This window comes from Passer montanus, unplaced genomic scaffold (assembly GCF_014805655.1).
Source record: "Passer montanus isolate IOZ18808 unplaced genomic scaffold, ASM1480565v1 scaffold58, whole genome shotgun sequence".
Classification (NCBI taxonomy): domain Eukaryota; kingdom Metazoa; phylum Chordata; class Aves; order Passeriformes; family Passeridae; genus Passer; species Passer montanus.
Window position 1 is genome coordinate 1,522,753 of NW_024370816.1, and position 20,571 is coordinate 1,543,323.

Sequence of the window (20,571 nt, forward strand, 5' to 3'; positions counted from 1 at the left end):
ACAGTTTAATATGAAAACAAAAAAAAGCAAGAAATCAATTCACTACTTCCCTTGGCCAGGCAGGTGTTCAGCCATCCCCAGGAAAGCAGGGCACCATCACACGTAATGGTTACTTGGGAAGGCAAATGCCATCACTCTGAATGTCCCCCCATTCCTTCTTCTTCCCCTCTGTATCCTGAACATGATGTCACATGGTCTGGAGTATCACAGCTGTGTCCTCCCCACTTCCCAAGCACCTCCCCATCCTCTTTATCAGTCTGGCAGTACAAGAAGCAGAAAAGGCCTTGGCTTTTGTAAGTTCTGCTCAGCAATTAAAAAAAAATAAATTAAAAATCTCTATTTTATCATTGTTGTGCTCAGCACAAATCCAAACAATTGTCCTATACAAGCTACCTTGAAAAAAAATTAACCCCACCTAAGCCAAAACCAGGGCAGCTTCCAAGGTGGATATTCATGGCTGAAATCTCTTCTTCCAAAGGAAGATGTTGAACATCTTGAGAATTTCAGTCTTTGAGGACATGTCAGGCTCTTGGTATTCTTTTATGAGAGAAGTCTGCAGTAGAAATAATCATCATTTTCTTTTGAAAATTTTAGTTATAGTTGTTGCTGTTATTCAGTGATTTTCTGCTTTTCTGATGCAGAGGAAATGGGGAAGGTAAATATGCTGCTCCAGTAACCCACCTATGTATTTCCTAAAGACTAGTACATTGTAGTACTTTCCCAAAAAATGTCTAGCAGTGTATTCTGACACGAAAATCACACAGCACTTTTTTTTGCAGCTAATAGTTTCCCTCTCACGTGAGGTGTGATGCTTAATTGCTTTCTTACTGTAAAGGCCTTTGCAAGTTTGCTCAAGGGTTAAAAAAGTATACTAGGTTGTTCAGAATTTTATGCTTTAAAAATGAAGAGAAGCCTGATATATTTCTACTTGTGTAAATATGTCATTTTGTGTCTGCCTGAAGTTTTTAAAACATAGCTGGTTCTTCTGTGTGTGTATCTAAGTATGGGAAATGTAAAGAGTAAAGCTACATCATGTACACTGATTTTTACAACTTCAAGTGTAAATTTCTTTTAATTTTCTTCAGTTGATTTTGAGACCTTGCTTTGCCACTGAGAGTGGTGCTTTCTTGCTCAAAATCTTATAATGTCAAAACATGAAATGTTGGTAAGAAGTGTTTTCTGTAGCTTACAAGAGAAACAAACCAGAAAATTTCTTTACCTACCTAAAATTTCTTTCCTCTACCAAGACATATTAACTTCCCTCAAGTAACAACACACATCTATAGACTGAGCGCTCATGAACTAATCTATGTCTAGTAATGTCAGAACAGTCAATTCCTTTCAATATCTGCTAGTCAAGATTGTGGTATTGTGTCAGGTGTTCATTGCAAAATTACATCCACGTGTTAGTGGTATTCCACCTGCTCACGTGATTAATCATGTTAGCTCTTGTTCTTGTATTTAATGAGAAGCATTGCACAGAAAACATATTAAGATTTGTACCTCTGAGTACAAATGAGATTTTTTTTCCCCTTTCTATAACTGAAAACCAAATTTTTCACAACTTAAACCGCATAATGATTTTGAGTTTTTAGCATTTTGGAAACTCAGGAAGTGACCATGCAAACTAATGGGATTTTGATAGACTTTTAACTGAGGTATTGGAAGGCCATCTTAATAATGAAATTTAGCTTTTGCAGGGTAAGTGAAAATGTGCCAATCATTTCCTTCTGCTCAGTTGGGTTTTGTTGTTTGGGGTTTTTTTCCTGGTGTTTTGTTTGCTTTTTCTTTCCTGTGCTAACCAACTGTGTCTAATCAATCCCTCTCTTACTCCCATTGTTAAACGCACTATTTTAGAGTAAGGTGTTGCCAAAACCTACTTCTGCTAGCGTTTTCTTCAGCTTGGTGCCCTTGTTACAGTTATACATCACAGAAGTGCCTCATTCTCATGACCCATACTGTGCCCACACATCAGCAGTGAGCCAGAGCTCTCACACCATGCTGCATTAACACATCAACACTCCTAGCTGAGGCCCCAGCCATCTGAGCATGGAACATACCAGGTAAGGTGTATTTATAACTGTAGGCTAGTGTATCTAGAAACTAGCAATGCCAAGGAACTGGCATCACAACCAATATCTATTAAACCACCTTTCATTAACTGTTATTAATGGAATTAAGATGTTTACCTCCAGCAGGTAACTGTTCACACAGTACTTTAACTTACTCCTTCACACTTGCACCCAGACACAAAAATCGCTCATGGCTGCAAGGCTGGAGCAACAACTGTGTGCTTCTGACTCTGAGGTGGAACTCAGATTGGCTTTGATAAGACTTTCATGTGCCAGGCACCTCAGCATGTGCACTGCCTCTTTTTCCTGCTGTTTTCTAGCTACTGTTTCTTCATTCACAGCCACAGGTACCCATAGAACCATTCACACACACTTATACAGACAGAACTTTTATGGTTCAGGCTGGAACTTACTTAGCAGCTGAAGTTATGCTTCTGCTAAAAGCACTAAATTTGGTCTCCAAAGGCTTTGGGGTTCTCAAATCTACAGCCTTCAGCTCCATGACACTGAAAGAAACTGAGTGAGAAAGTCAGGAACATGTGGGAGGAGTAGGAAGTGCTATGAAGAAATGTTTAGACACCTGACTGAGATGTATTGTTTTCTGCAGTCATGATGAATTTACTTTGTTGTATGTATTGATGTAATCTGTGATTTGTGGGTTGGTGTGGGGGTTTTACTTGGGTTGCTTTTTTGAATTTTTTTTTTTTGTTTTCGTTGATTTTTCTTTTCCCCTCAGGAAATTATTCTTCAGTCAGCTTTCAGGTAAAAAATAATTGGAACTATAGGTACTTGACCCATGGGTTTTAATGACTGACACAAAAGGAGGGGGACTTTGTTTTAATTTAAATGTAAAGTGGAGAGGCAGGGTACTCAGACTGCTGTAGCCTAGTTTAATTTGAAAACATAAAACTAAGAAAAATCTAACCAATTAAATACATGTTCTTTACAATAGGAGTCACTAAGAGATGAATAAGAAGTAGTTATTAAGTTCCATACTTTATTTTAAAAACAGTGTTAATTAATAAAAAGTCATAATGATTCTGAGAGTACCCAGTTTTAGCCTGTCTTTATTGAGACACATTGTGTGTAAATGAGCTTTTAGAAGAAAGTGCAGTCTAGCTATTTGTGTATTAGTCTTAGAAATTAAGGATAAACAAACTCTTCTAGTACTTGCTTGAAAATTCTAGATGAAGGAAAGGAGCAAGCTGCAGTTTAGATTTGATCCAGTAATGGCATCTGCAGGCAGAAGAGGAGACTACATCTGATTTACCTCTGCAAACACAACCTGTTATTTTCAGACAGGAAATTTTTTCTCATTCTTAATTTATGTGAAAATGCTGTGATTTGATGAGTCCTGTCACTTTTGTATGTTTTGCAGCTCTTATGATTTCAAGGTAGGTTTTTGCTTTGCTAAGTTTTGGGGTTTTTAAAATTATTATTTTAGGACAGTACTTTAATTCCCTTCCTAGCTTTTAGTAGGATCTGAGAGGGTTTATGCCTTTTCTTTTTTCTTGATTTTTCATTTTTCTGTGCTAAAAATACCCCAACAATTGCCAGCTTTTTTTTTGTTTTATGCTTTTCTTATGACCTGCAATTGGTACGTGTAACAAGATTGCGTTGTTCTTGAATTTTCTCCTGCCCCATTTTTGTTTGTTTTTTCTTTTTCTCTTAGTTTATGTTCATGAGTAGCATTGGCTTCTAAGACAGGAGACAGTTTATGTAATCTAATCAATATTCATATGATTTGGTTATTACAGTGAAAACAGAACAAAATGGAGATATTCTGAGCTAATGCTTCATCAACAGCAAGTGCCACAAACAACAACAAAAAAAAATTATTTCACGTATCTTTCAAAGTGAGGTAGTGGCTCACCTCTGTCCTTGTGGGATTCTGTTCTGGGGCACCCAGCCAGGATGATGATGCTGATGAAATACTCCCATTTCTTTCCCCAACTGGGGGAAAGTCTCACTGCCAGGGCTGATTGTGTAACCTCTCTATCCACAATCTTTTCCCATTTATTAACACTTTATAATTTTCTTAGCATTTTTCATTCTGCCGCTTCCCAGCACCGTCCCTGAGCAGCATTCTCAGAAAAACACGGACGGTAGTGAAAATGTGTGCACTTTTACAGCTGCGGGTTTTGTCCTCTTAGCTGAGAAAAGATGCGCTGCCTTTGCCCTGTGTGTGTCCCGGAGCGCACGGTGCTCGCTGCGGTGTTCGGGCCCGGCTCGGGAGCGGCAGGCGGGGTCGGGACGGAGCCGGGGCCGGGTGCAGCACTCCCGCACGGCCGCTGGGTGCCGCTGCTGCCCAAGGCGAGGCGCCCGGGCTGGCGCTCCAGAGCCGCGCTTGTCCCGGGAGCAGCACAGAGCCCCTTAATCACCTGCACGGCGGCTTAAAGCACAGCTGGAATGCACGTACAAATTGTCTCTTATCTCACGCTTATTTTTCACGTTGCTACTTTAGAATTTTTTTTTAGAGCCCCTTAATCAACTGCACGGCGGCTTAAAGCACAGCTGGAATGCACGTACAAAATGTCTGTTATCTCACGCTTATTTTTCACGTTGTTACTTTAGAATTTTTTTTATTTTTTTTTAAAGTTGCTATTAAGAAAAAAAAGTATTTTTCTTGTGCGTAATACAGTACAATAATAATATTTATCAAAATCAGGAGTAAATTCCGAAAATAGTGTGCCTAACTCTACAAGCAGGCTGAAGGAATACCTTTTCCTGTTATGTTCACATGAATAGCACAGAAAAAAGTTCGAGTTTAATACTGGGATATGTAAAGCTAAGAGAGATGATGGCTAGTAAAGCAACTTTTATGGCAGTTTAACTTCATTTTGAAGCCACTTCTAGTTACCCAAATGCCTGTAAATAAACTCATGTTTTTCTACACAGCAGCTTGGGTGATTCCTGTATTCCCCCTTGTGCCTTCCACAAGTCACAAAATGGGTCGACAATGAAATTCAAAAGGGAAGTCTGAAATTCTGATTTTGGAAATTCTGACTTGGAATTTCCTGTTGTAATTCGTAGGTAAGAAATATCTTAAGATCTTTTTAGTTTTAGCAGGCAAAGTTCTTAGCTTTGTGGGGATCTGCTTAGCTGAGGTGGTATTCTTTAACCTTGAGGGAATACACTATGTATAAGTTGTTTTAAGAATTCAAATATTAATATAGTGCACCCTTTGCATAGACACCATTAGAGCTCTGTAAAGGAGCTTTGTGAACTACAGCCTGGGTAGAGACAGACATCCTGGTATAAAGTAACAGGGAAAGTAGACTTTATCCCATGAGCTTAGGAGTGCTGCCTTAGGTCAGCTCTGCAGTTTTGCCTGCCTGGTTTTCAATATTGATGTTAGATGAACATCTGTGATTGTTGTTACAGTACCTAGAACTCTTGTGGGACCTGCTTTTGGACCTGACATTTAATGGCCCCTGTTCTCTGTGCTTGAGACTAGACTTCCATTCTATTAGTTTACAGCTGTGGTCCAGGAAAGATGAGGCTTCACTAAGATACACAATACATAAAACACATTTCTGACACATTGCACTGGCAACCCTCTATTTGTAGGCTCTGCTGTCCAGGGAATAAAGATCATTCTCTGCTCTGTGCTTTAAGGCAGCGCTGCTGTCCTGAGAGGGCATTTACAGCATTGTCTGCTCGGAGAAGTGAAGACATCAGTGATATGTTCTTCACAAACATTGTGTGTTAGCCAACAGCACACAGCCAACAGTTCTCAACTCTCAGATAATTGGAGCTTTCAGAGGAAAACAGGATTCTAAATATGGAAGAAGAAATCCTTGAGAGAATTTGTTGTTCACAGTATCTAGAAAACTGTTTTGTAAACAGTATTGAAATTCATCACAGTATTTTGGCAACATCAAACGTTGAATGTAAACAGATAAACCTAGAGGTTCTTGCAGCTTAAATTGCAAAGTTTCTTTGAGGCTAAGGTGTAATGGGACTGAAATATTTCTCTGCCTTGTCTAAATGTTAGAATGTGGGAGCCACGTATTGTAGCAGGATGATGATATCTTTTACAGTTACTTGGGGTGATTACTGCTTAGCAGAAATTCCCATTATGAAATGTCTTAATTTCCTATGTCTTTTGTAAGAAAGGAGTCATCTGCTAGGGATTTTCAACAGGAAATTAATAATTCATAGGCAGTGCAGTGTGCCAGGTCCATTTCCCATTTCTTTCTGGGCTGTACATTCACAATAGGATGTACTTTTGTCACCATGGAATTGAAAATAGAACTCTGAATATTCAAAGTTGGCTTTTGTGTTGAATAAGATTATTTTGGCAGTCACATGAACTGATTGTAACATTTGAGTATTTGCACAAATTGGGAGCCCTGTACATTTATTTTGACAGTTTCAGTGCTCTTGTGATCAAAAGAAGTCACTAAAATGATAATCATTTAAGAGCAGTGGTTTAGGACCAAGTTGTTAGCTTCCTGTTCAGTTTTTCAAAGCATGGCCTGTGATGGATTTCTGTGCTAGGACATTTTTATAAATTAAGAGTAAATACATTTTTATGGGTGTGCACGTATTTGTTTTCTGTTATTTCTGTACTCTTAAATGTCACTATATCCAGAGCACACCAGTATATTCCATCTTCATGGGATGCTTAGTTCTAAGTTGATGGTGCTGGTACTTTCTTAACCTGTACTTTGCCCACTGGAAGCTGATTTTTACCCCTTGACTTTCCTGCTAATTTTTACAGGAGAAATGTATTGACTTCGCTATTATAATGTAAATGCAAAATCAGATTGTAAGAGTAGTTTGAAAAGGGTGAAGCTTTTTTAGTTCACTAATGCAGAGGCTGCATCAGGAATTTTCTTAGGTAAAGATGTTTGTTGTTATTTAGATTTTATAAATGCTCATTATTTGGTAGGGAGTTTCCCATTTTAGAGGCAATTTATTTCCCAAGGGCTTTAGAACTGAAAATGTAGGGGAGAAGATGAGGGATTGGATTTGAAAACTATTTCAGGGCCTGAGAATTAAATTTCTTTTATTTTATACAGGTACTATTTATAAATTATGCTATTGTGCCTAGAAATGCCATCTAGAAGAAGAATGAGTTCTGTTTTGAAGGGAGAGGGAAAAAAATCCTTAAATCTCCAAAATGATGAATATGACAAAAGGTAGGAAGATAATGCATATTAAAATAAATAGCAATTTATTATAAAAGTATCATAGCACTTACATGATTTGATACTAAATTCAGAATTTCCACAGCATATTTACTGTGTCCATTCTGTAGTGCAAATACAACATAGCCATCTATTTGCCAAAAAGAAAAAAAAAGCCTAAAAGTAGATCTTATGATATTACATTATAACATGCATCACATGAATAGCATATAGGAACTCTCAGAATTCTGGTAATAAAAGATTTAAAATTGGCATGAAAGACTTTCCTTGACATTTAGATAGTTGATGCCATCCTATTAAATAAGGAGTAGAATTCAAAAGTTAAGAGAGTTCCATGCCAGTGGTAATTGTGAATTACTACTTAAATGAGTAGTATAAATTGTGCTGTGTGATGTTCTGCATTGTAATACAGTAATTATGCTAAGCTCTTTCTTTTGCTTGTGGATCAACTTTAAAACTGTTGATGCTGTGTAAATAATAGCAACTCTGGGCAAATACACCTTTTGAAGCCCTATAAACCACAGCATTTGTAATGTAGTCTTGTAAATAGCAGTGCCATTCTATGGAAATGAGAAAATTCTACAAATGCCACAACAGGCATTTCTTGTAAACTCATACCACTGTTAAAATACACAGCTCTTTATAAGAGAATACAGTTATTCAGTGGTGTGACAGCTGCATAAATATGCTGAAGTGGTGTATCATAATGGGAGGGTTTGCAAAGCCTGCCATGTCCTGTGGGTGCATAAATACCATTAGATAGTAAAGGGACTTGGGCTTCTTAATCTATTTGGTTATTCTGAAAACCTCCTTGCAAGGTTGAAACTGACACTGCAAAGAGATACGCAAAGTGCACTTAATCCTTCCAAGTGGTAGCTTGAAGTAGGCAGGCTCGTGCTGAAGTGCTTTCTTTGATGCAAAGTTGAGTTCAGCACTCGCAGCCTGTCACCACGGGCTGTGTGACACCGTGTGCTGCGGCCACGCGCTCGGGGACTGCCACTCCAGCAGCTCTCAGCGGCACCTTCGCAGGCAGATTGCCAAAATCTGTGCAAATGTGTTCCCCTGTTGTCCTTTAACATGGTGGGGAACTTGCAGTTTTCCTTGTTCTGCTTTTAATTCACTGATGTTACAACATCTGAAACTGCAGCTTTTTGGTGTGAACAGGTCTGAGGCTGACAAAAGCATGAGGCAAATGCAGCAAGGAGTAGAAAATGGGTGAACAAGCAAGCAAGTTGGAGAACTGCCTGCTCACTTGGTCTAGTAAAACAAATATTACTGCAATTTAGGTACTGAACAAATTAGACTGCTCCCTACTCCTTCAAAACTTGCAGAATTTGCACATCAGGTGAGCTGGATATATGTAGAAACAGTGGTCAGTGGGGTCCCCTCGGCTTAGAATAAAACTCAAATTCATGGTAGCAATAATGTCAATGGGAAGTAAACTTATTGAAGCAAAATATAAAAATAATAGGAAATCTACCATGAGTCAAAATACAGCAACTTATATTTCAGTTAATGAAATTTGGTACATTCTATGTATTTATGTATTCTGCATTTTTAATGTAATTCTAGTTTTTTTTCCCATTGAGAACTATATATGAAAAGAGATTGTTTTTAAAAGATAGGGTATTTATATTCTAGGTTGTTTTAAGGATACAGTACTGTAGGTCTACCGTTGATCTCAAGTTTACTAAAATTCACATCTATGGTATAACTTAGAGAAAGCAGAAGGGAAATTATTTTAATTTAAAATTGCACACCAAAAAAAGTCCAAGTAAAATTTTGAACCATTTTGATAATCAAGGCCTGTGGATGTTTTGACTGTTGCTCAATTTAAACAAAAAAAAAGTAAATATAATAGGTTTTTGAAAATGAAATAAATAATACAGTGCTCCTCTGACATTTTTTCAGATGAACAATTTTTCAGGAAGATTACAAGGCTGAGTAGTCAGTTTTTGAGAGGTGGAGTATAGTTTAGTTGGTGGGCCTGCTGTGATTGGAATTGATTAATGGGTGTTGTGATAAGCATAGAAACAGATCAGTGGCAGCTTATCCTGCTTTCAGCTGTCACAGCTGTGCCTCTTCACTCTTCTTCTGGCCCTATCACACTCCCTGGCAGCCTTTAAAGTACCTCCTTCCCAGTGGAATTTCTGCAAATCATCTACTCAAATGCCAAGATACCCTAGAAGCAGCTGTGTCTGAGAAAATTTGTTCAGGCTCACGTATTTGTTGTGATGAAGAATATCACGTTAGAGAATCCTTTCCTCCTGCAGGAGGAAGCACGCTGTGCCATACCCTGAAGAGAGAGTTAAATGATGATTCTGATGGGCAGGTGGGCTCCTTAGTCAAGAACTTTCAGTGCTGGAACAGGAACACAGTTTGTAAACCTGCTGGCTAAGAGATATCTGCTGCTTGACAGTTGCAGTAAATAACCCCTGAATGTTAATTTTATTGCTAATGGCTTGAGAGAAGCAATGCTGTTACATGCTTAAAATCCTGGTAGCTGCCTTTTTTGTTGTAATGTTCAAAAGATTTTCAAATGCCGGTTTTGGAAGTTCTGAATGTACTTTGAAAGCATTTCCCTGGTTTCCTTAATGAGAACTGTGATCTCCAGTGTGATCCCTGATGCAGGTAGTTTGATAGGAATCATGCAGTTTTAACAGAAAATTACAGGTATGTGGCTTTTATACAAAATAAAGATGGGACCCTGAGGTCCCTTCTAAGCTGGCATTCAATGAGCCAAACCTTTTATGTAACTTCATAGATTTGAGGAGGATAGCCCAGGAATTATGTGCTTTTTGGGATATGAGACTTAATGCTCTGTAGGATTTCTCTGATTTGTTACAAAAATATTTTCTTCATTTTATTGGAAAGAGAATAAGCCCAGAGCATGGGAATAACTGTACTGCTCTTTCTGGACATTTTGTAGATTATAATACTTAGGTGGTAAATAGTCTTGTTATGAAATCTCTGGGTGCTGTAAATAATTTTTGGCTTCTCTGTATGCTTTAAATGCCTGAGGCAGCTATCCCAGCATTATCAATAAATATTAAAACATGTTTTTATCCAACTCAGGCAAATTAAATCTGAATTGAAAAGCAAATGATGCACACAGAAGGTCTCATCTCTGGCTAAATCTGCAACATGTTTAACTGATCTACCAAGGTAATGTACAGTTTATCCACTGTGCCAGTCTGTGAACAAGAATAAGTTTAGACTATTTGGGAAAATAAATACAACTAAAAAAGATTATTTGTTAAGTTTCTATTATAAGCACATGTACAGTTCCTGTGTTGTATAGAGAGTCAACTAAGTCACATTAGTGGGAAACTACTTCTCAATGAGACTAAAAAAAATCTTATTTCAATTTTTTAATTATATTTTACAGAGGAATATATCTAAGGCTGTTTTTAAAAGTCATGTTATTTATTTATTCTACGATTATATCGTATGTCAGCTGTATTTTGTAATGTCTTCTGGCATATGAAAGCAAACGAAGTCATTTTACATTAATGACTTGTCTGAGACTGCTTGCCTATAATTCTATGCTTCTTTGCTATAGAAAAAACATGATCCTGAATCTTAAACAGCTTTTGAATAAAGGCACCTACAATTATAATATGATATGTTTATGACATTATATGATATGTTTATGAAAAGTCCATAGGTTTATGATTTAGTGCTTTTGCTTTTCTTCATTTAGTGGGTCTTGCTTCAATTTAGATTTGCATGTTCTTCAATTAAAAAATGATATTTTAATTCGGTGCAACTTAAAAATTCTCTGTTTCTATACTGTCTAGTGCTGCAAAAATTGAATATTTTAAATGAGAGCTGATTAAAAGGAAAGAAAATATTTGATTATATGTTGTTCATATGTAGTGTAATTGTTAAGTTTTCCACATTTTGATCTGCTACAGGGGGACTTGTTCGTTGGGAATTCAGCCTGCACTTTTGTCCTTCCTGTGATTTCTTATTTCAAGCTTGATAGAGAAAGCATCCACTGTTGTATCATTTCCTTAGTGCTAACAGCTTTTATTCTCTTCAACAAGTGTTTACAGAAAAGTGTTGATGCTTATTAATCTGTTTCTTGTCTTACAAATGTGCTTATGCATGATTTGTGGTAAAATTGGCATTTCTGACAGCTCTCAGTGTAATCTGCATAGCACAACAAGATTGTTACATTGAACAGATGTGGTTTGGAGTTGTTATTCTTCGTAATTACCATCATTAAGTGAAAGCATGTGTCAATCAACTTTGTACTTTAAACACACCACTCATTTGTGAGACACATGCATCTGCATTTCAGATACAGATCTAAATTACTTGGGTTTGAAATTTATTTCTGTTGTTTCTATTTAATACAATACTCCATGAAACACAAAATGCCCAAAGATGTCAAAGCAACAGATCATCAAGTTAAGAAAGGCTTTACTGGGAGTTTGTGTAGACATAATTTTCTTTTTGGAGGGGGAAGAGAGGAGGGTGATGATAATAGAGTCATCTTCCTTTTCTTGTGTAAAGAAAAGGCATTTAATTTTATAAATTTCCAAAGTCACTCTCCTATTTTGATGTTTATGACTTTCTTATTTGAGGGAAGAGGTTCTGTTTAGTTTGATTATTTGGGGGCAAAAATGAATATGCATCAGTAAAATGACATAATGCCTTTAAGGATTAATATTTAGGTCATGAATGTCGCCAGGATACCTTGCAGGGTCACAAATGTTCATACTGGTAACAAACAGGATTAGATCAGGAAATTATATTTTGAGTAGAGTTGAAAACAAAGGGGTCTTAGCCTGATTGCCCAACAAATGACAATAGAATCTGACCGAATTACACAAAAGCAAGGACATTTGGAGATGACATTCACTTTCACCCTGTTTCCTTCTATGTGGGCTTCAGTTCTTTGTGTCAGGGACAGCAGACGTGATGGCACCTATGTACTGGGGGTTTGTGGGTTTTTCACCCTGTCCCGTGACACCTCTTCTGTGCCAAACAAGATGGACCTGTATATGAGCCACAAAGTGACACTCATCATGTTGAGGTGGAATTGCCTTCAGTTTTTGAGGGTATTTTAACCTCTCCCTTTACAATGAAAGCATTTGTTTTGTGATTTTTTTTTTAATCCTCACAAATTAATGACAGAGAAAAAAACAATTACCCTTTTTATCCTTTGATTTTCTTTTAGGTCTTTGCCTGCTGCATTAAAGATGATTCCGTTATCCTGGATGTGGTGTGTGACTTGTATCTACTTTCTCACAAAAAGAACAAACCCAAAACATTGTATAACTATTCTTTGGAATATTTTATGAAAATCTATTGTTTAGATCCTGCCAGAGGCACATAAGATTTCATATGAATGCTGATTATTTTTTAGACCCTAATCATCTTATCCTTATTTGAATCTTCTAGAAGTACTGAAATAGATATTTAAAATAATTAATTTGAAAATCAGAAGCCAGATAATCTACAGCCAAAGAAAAAATAATAAAGAACTAGGAAATAACTCTTAATTTCATTGAATTTTGAAGAAAAAAAAATTATTTGCAGTCCAAATCTGGTGCCTAATATAGAACCAGAAAAAAACATGGAAATGACATGGGGAACACAGCAGTACTGTCTGGCAGATAGTGAAATCAAGTGTCTGTTCTAATCTCAGCCCTTTCAGTTAAAGAAGAAACTTTCTGACAATCGCTTGCAAGTTATCTGGTATAAAACCAGTCACTGGGAGGCAAGAACACCAGGGCCATGCATTGATTAGTACTTAAATTATCCCAGCCAATTTTGCACATTTGGTAATTTTCTTTGCCATTAATTTCTCTACCTGTTGATGGGTATGATATGTGGCTACTTGGAGTTTATCACCATGCTGGTGAAGCAGTTTAGCAGTGTTGGAAGCCCCATAAAATTGCAATCTGGGGGCAGAGGAAAACCTGGCTGCCTCTGTGACTTTGGATAATTGTCCATTATATTTACAGATTTCCACCTGCCCTATGTGGGAGTGACTGGACTTCTGTAGGTGCACAGTTTGTGGTGATTGGGAGAGGGCTGTGGCTCACCCACATCCCCAGTGGGTGCAGCTGTGAGCAGCAGGTGAGCAGCACTGACAGCAATGAGCCATGGAGTGCCCAGGGGCACTGAGCAACACCAAAGGGAGCAGAGGGCACACAGGGGCAGGGCATCAACATGAGGGGGTAAAAGGCTGGGCTAAGGAATGAGAAGGGCAGAGCTTGCAGCCTTCTGAAGTGGTTTGATGTTGCTCTGTGTGGGCAGATGTCTGAAGCCTTCTGCAGTGGTAAGGTGTTACTCTGTGTGGGGTGAAGCCTTCTGAAACTGTATGGTGGCACTCTTTGAATGGTGGTTGTCTGTGCTATTGGCATACACTGTGATAGGCTTCCATTGGAGCATAGTGCTGGGAAGAACATTCCCTCATACACTTTAGATTTAATATAATTTTTTTTTCAAAATAAGGAGTTGAACTGTTGAATGGGCTGGAATTGAATGTGCCAAAAACTGCCTTATATAGACCCAGCTAGAAGTGAGACATGTGAGATGCCAAGGCAGCTTGCAATGGTGCTGTGCTAACCAACCCTTGCTCATGAGGAAGGTTGTAGGAGGTAGAATGTCCTGATTTTATTTGCCCCTGCCCTGATCTCCTGGGCAGTGAAATTCAGGGTAGACATTCTGGTGTTTCTTGCATGACTGCATTGTCTTTCAGCTTTTTCAAGTATAAGATATGAATAATGAAAGTTTCCTATTTTCCTCAGTGCAAAGAATTGTACATGAAGTACCATATAAATGCCAGCTATCTATTATATTTTTGCAGATCTTAATAAAAGAAAATTTGCTTTTAAGGAGCAGGGGTTCATTTCTGATGCTTTTTCCTATTCAGTGGTTTTCTTGCTCTTCAAAGTCCTCATACCCTATCATTGTTGAAGATGGTGTTACATCTGCTTTCATGTTTTGTTGTATGCTTTATTTTAAATGTTTTAGAGCATCTGTGTAGTATTCAATAAAGACATGTAGGACTGGATGGTGCAACACACAGTAGGCAACAGACATAGTCTGCTTCTGTGGTGAAACCCCAGCATCTCCAGATTTCCTGCAGGCACACCTATTCTTCCTTGTATATTGTTATTTTAATGGTTGAACTTTCCAGGAAACTTGGCATGTTTGCTGTCAGATATCACTTTATTTTAGTTATTCTCCCATGTTATGCTTTCAGTTACTTAAAATGTAAGGGAATATTACATGGAGGTAATGAAAATAATTAACTTTAACTTTAAAATTAACTTTAAAATGAGATACAAACATTTTTTACGTATTTGATTTTATTTTGGCAGTTTACTTGGATTTCAAAGGTTAGTGTATTTTTTGCATGAATTACTCTGTTTTAGAACATGATGTTTTATTTATTGATGTTAGAGTCCTTCTATTTGTTTACATGTATAAAATAGATAATTGTTTAAACACAATCTTTGCTCACAAAGATAATGTTTTCATGACATGAGGGCAGAAATAAGAAAAGAGAATAATCTGAATTGCACACTACATGCAGGCAGGGCAGATATTTTATTCAAGCTTTAACACTTATATTTTTTTTTAATCTGTTGTATTTTAGGGAAGTTGTACTATTGTTCTGCTAGAAGAAGCTTTAGCTTGTGGAAGTAGGTGAACAAAATATTTAATACATATGAAAAGAAAGATAGGTTCCTAACCTTCTGACCACTGAATTCCTCTGAAGTAGAAGCTACATTATGAAGTAATGAGCATCCTCTTGAGATGTTCTTAAAAAATAAGCTGAAGATGTACTTTTAAAAAGTTTTGCTTTGGGCTCAAAAGAAACAATGTGCTATTAGGCTATGTTTAACATAAATTTCTATATCCTTATTTCAACCCTTATGTCAACCCTTAGTGCTTGTAATTTGGAAAACCAGCAATTTTTTGAGAATTTAGAACCGAGAAGAAGTTTTAAATATTATTTTCTAATCCTTTCTTTCCCTCTTGCCCCCATGACATTATTTAAATGGAGAAAGGCAGCTGAAAACATCCTTGGTTTTGTTTTCAGTTAAATATCAGAGTAATTTATTACACTCTAATTAGAAGCAATGAATAAATGCAAAGGTCTTTCCAAGAGTAAAGGATTCTATGGTTCCATGAAAAAAATCCAGCTTTTGTCAGGGACTTCTTATTTTATTATCTTGGAAATGACTGAGGTTATTTTCTTTGGAAATAGCAGCAAAAGAGAACATAAATTTATATCACTTTAACTTATTTTGAAAGAAAGGTTGAAAGAGTTGCTTATGTTATTCTTATCCTCTGAAGCTATATAAGCTTGGAAGTTTAGAAAGGCATAGAAAAAAAGTTGTTTGCAAAGGTATTTCACTGTTCCATATGTGCTCAGAGATAGGCTTTTGTAGGCATTCAATGGTATTCATTTCTGTTATGCATGTTTTATTTATTTTACTTTTTAATGTAGAACCATAAACAAATTTAGCAGTAACTATTTAGGGATGTTGTGTGTCCTAAAAATGGGATGTATTTGAAATCTGGAACAGGCATGTGTTGTGTTGAGAACAGTAAATTTCTTGTAAAAATCCACCTATTAGGGCATTTTCTCCTCTTGAGGTGCATATCTATTTTCATGAATGTTAATGAGGTTTAGAGAACTGCAAAGGAAAGTGTGCACCAGACTATATGTTGTATATATGATATTGACATCCCATAGGGCTGTTGTATTCTCCTTCGTGTGCTATGGAACCCAGAGATGCACAAAAGACCAGCTTAAGTCTGACATTTTGTTTGTTGTGTTTGGCAAAATTGCCTTTGAGTGTAATTAGCTTCTGACAAACCTGCTCCTGTCCCGTTTTGGCAGTGGTCTGCATATTTATTGATACATGTACATGTGAGCAAATTTAGTTGCCTAACTATGAATTGACAGCTGAAAGAAAGCTTTGGCTTTCCCAATGGTTTATGCTGGGTTAAATGGGGATTAGTATTAATTTTAACTGTTGAAATTTCACTTCTTGTATTCCCATGACTTCAGCCTTGTTTTGCATGAATACTAAAATTATTTTCAGAATATTAATCCAGTGCTTTTGATCGTTTATTCAGTAGCCACGACTCAAACAGTTCTGCTTGAATTTAAGATCTATTCCAAAATGTGAAGGAAGCATTTTACCTGTGGATAATGAGATCTGATAGTACCTGAACTGCAGGAGGAGATGAAATCACTATCTATAGAAAATAATATTTTTTTCTACATATTCAGGTTAAACGTGTGCACATCCTGGTAGCTGAAACATCTGTTTCTAGCTTGTTGTTCCTCATGGCTGCTTCTCAATTGGATTTCCTCAAGCAGGTCCAAAGCTTGTCACCTTAGCCAGGGTCTGTTAACTATCACCACTGGCCCCACATTAAGTAGGAGGTTCAGGGCTAAGCTAATAACTCTCCTGCCTTTCTGACTGATCACAGTGATTCTCCCTGTGGCTACTTATCATGCTGTGCTCCTGTGGGAGGTTATCTTCTTTGTCTCTTCTTCAGCTGGGAATTATTTTTGTTTTCTTCATTCCTAACTTTTCAGGTGCTAATTCTAAAAGCCTTGTCACTTTCTGAAGCAGCTGTTTGATTTCAATCCATTATTTCTCCCTTATCAGTTTCATGCTCTCTCATATATGTAAATTTTGCTGCTTTCCTTTTCTCTGGCTGTAAATGTAGCTGCTACTTTTTAAAGCGGAGGTTGTAACAAGATATGAGGCAGAATGGATGCAATAGAAACATGAACCCAATGCTGGTTTGGGTGAACCTTGAATCAGTTTCGTGTTGTCACAGGTGAAGTGATTTTCCTGATTTTTCCTTTAGTGTACAGTGCTGTTTAGCACTTTAACATGTCCTATGTAGCTTACTAGCCTGTACCTACCATGAGCTTTCTAAGAGAGCTCAGGAGAGCTGAGTGGGACAGAAGAATCCACGGAACTGCTGATTTATGGTCATTGGCTGCCTTATCCCTCATGTAAAGCATTACTGCAGTCAATGAAATTGTTCCAGTTGGCTTTAAGGGGCTTTGAGGAAGGCCCAGAATGACTATTGGGGTATTCAGTGGAGGCTTTTTTCTTGTTGAGAATTTGAAAAAAGATGGTGGTAGTGCAGGCAAATCCATGTGGTCTTCCCTGGAAATCCTTCTGTGGAATTATAGAGCTTGTTGTCTTATGGTGGGGAAAAAAAATAAAAGCCAAAAAGAAATAACTTTAATCAGATTTGAACAGTGTACCAGGCTTGATATAATGTGCCAACACTTTGTGAACATATACAGTTAAAACTAAGTTTATTTAATTCTCACATTGGGGTCTGGTGTGCTGGTTTGGCTTTTAAATTCTCTCTGTCTTGGGTATGATGCTTTATGTCACCTGTATTAACTGTTCACTTGATAAATGGAAAAGACACTGGTGTAAAGTGTTTGACAGAATTTGTGTTTCAGAGAAAACTCAAATTGTGTGGGGAAAAACATTTGGCTAAGAGAAACAATATTGTTATCTCTCCTGTATTTAGGTCAGGAAAAAAGCTTCCTGGGTCATGAATACTACTGTGGAGAGGTGAAATGTTGTTTTGTTTTACTGAGTGAAACTAGTCTGTCATCCAGTTCAGCTTGGGGTTTAGTCTGCATGTGAAGAGATCAACACAAGGACTGTGTCTTGTGAATGGTAGCTTTTCAATTTTAAAACAAGAGTGAACGTTGCATAACTCTCACATTCTTGTTTCTCACCTTTTATTTTACTGTACTATGGTTAGATTGGGATTAGTCAGATCAGCCAGAAAACTTGGTATAAGCAGGGACATAAAAAAATAGCCCCTCAGTGAACAGCTAGTTTTTCATCTTAACAGGATCTGCTTGCTTTCACTTTATCATGCCAATAATTGTGAAGGCTGAACTGAGTTATTAGGCATTCCTGAAAAATTTTAATGATTTAAAATAAGATTTCTCCAAATCTATTAGGCAGCAACTGTATTTTCAGTCCATGATGTAGTACTGCAAACTCTTAGACCTCTTTTAAAGGTAATGAAATGAAGGAAAACTGGGGATGGCAGCAGATGAGAAATGGAATCTGAACTGAGATGAAGCCTAAATAGTAGTGATCCCCAAATTGTTCATGAGATAAGTCTTACAAGGTTGCATAGCATATGTCAGAAATAGCTGTAAGTGAACACAAGAGAACAGCAATGACAATGTTGGAGACTGAATTGTGGAGAAAATAATGGCAAAATTAATAAGGAGAGATGATGGGGAGAACATTACAGGAAGAGGTAGGGATGTCTGGGAAACATGACAACATAGATAAAAAATCAGAAAGTAATTGAGCACCCAAACCTCTGTGTGATTGTGCATTCCAGACAGGCATGGCAGACAGCAGGACGAGAGAGTAAAGATTGCCATCATAGAAGTTCTCTTTTATGATGTACTCTTTTTTTATTTCTTCATTTAATTTCTTGCTCACCTATGGTTGAGCAAGAAATTAAACTTCAACAACTTCATTTTTTCTTACTGTCCTTTAGTCATAGTGTCCTTCTCAATCTCATCTTTTCTGACCTATCCTCCTCTTTCCATTTTTAATTTATTGTTCTATTTTTCCTAAAATATCTGAAGCTGTCTTCTTTAAACACTGCATTTGGGTCACAAGTGGTGTGGAAATGTTGCATTGAAAGGGCTACTAGAAGAAAATTCTTGCCAGAATTTTTTTCAAATTTTATTCAATAATGTTTAAATATTTACAATGTTATGTAAATATAAAATATTACTAGCCAAGCTCTGACTATAACTTACTCTAAGTCTCATTCCTAGCTAATTAAATTAGGGCAGTGATCTACGTGGCCAGCTCAACTGAGCAGTGCCAGACGGGAGATTTATTATTTCAATCACTAAAACTTGCTGGGGAGTTCAGTGAACCTCCCACCCAATGTAACGGCCATGTTTTGGTTAAAGTTGTGTGTGGTTTGTTCTCTACAGAAAGTCTAAACTAGGCCACTTGAGCAAAATTATGAAACTGAGAAGTCTGTATTTCTTGCATTTTTAAAATCTGCAATATCAAAATAAATTTAGTAGGAATAGATAGGGCATTACAAATATTAATGAAACCTAAACAAAAATATTTGTCTTTCTGTGATGGTAGTCTGTATAGTCACTTAAGCACACAGAACAATAAAAAAATATTGCTCAGAATAAAATACTGCTTTCTAAAACATATTTTAATTAATCCTGCAAACATCAAAATATGACTCTGACCATGTAGAGGGAAGCAAAGAAGGGAATAAAGAGAGGGAGAAGACGACAGAACAGTTATTAATAGATCTGTAATGATCGGAAGTTTATTCTAGGGTTGAGGTAAAACTTAATGGTTCATAAATAGCAAATTCATTATGTTTTTAATACTCAGGTTATATTAACACTATATAACATCTTTATGGTACCATTAGTACCACTTAATCCTAAACTAAGTTTAGAAATAAACATTTCCAAATCTTTTTTTTTTTCATGGAACAATTGGCCAAATAAATTATTTTTACAATAAAAATTACCTGATTAGTGCATGGCTTCTTCAATCATAAACAGACTTCTAAATGTTTTATGCCAACTCTTGCACGGTATTCTTAAATGTTAACAAATAAATTTATTTTAAAGGCCGTATCAAGGTGAAAACACCAGGGCCTTAGGCAGCAGGACAATACATCACAGAGCCATTTCTCACTCAGTTACACTAATGGCAAAGGATATGTTAAGACATAAAATGTGATATGGTTTGTTAAATATTCATTTATAATTTGCATTCATTATTAAATCATGTGTTAGAACTAATCTTTAATCTCAAAAATACATAATGTGTCATGAAGTCTATTTGAAAGCATAACAATAAATATTTTATGCTTTTTATGTTGCTTTTTAAAGGTTGACTAGAATACACCAAAATGCTTGTCATTAATGTAATTTAATTATTCCAAGGAGATTTGGTCTACACTGACACTGATTTCAATAATTTATTTCAACCTTTAGGTCAATATAAAATAAATACCTGTTTGGGAGATGGGCTGTTGTATGATTAATGACAACTGAGCTCCCCAGCCCACCACACAGCGCTGTAGTTCATTGTCTGGAGCCTCGCGGTGCAATGCGCTAGCTCCAAGAGCTTCATTTTCCCGAGGTCCTGAGCAGTTTGCTGGGTGATTACAGTGCAGCTGCTTCACTGCTTGTGGCTGCTGGGGACTTCCTTTATATGACACAATAGCTTAAACACTTGTACTGCTGGGAGCTGCACTGCCTACAATGTCCTATTTCTGAATATCCATGGAACTGG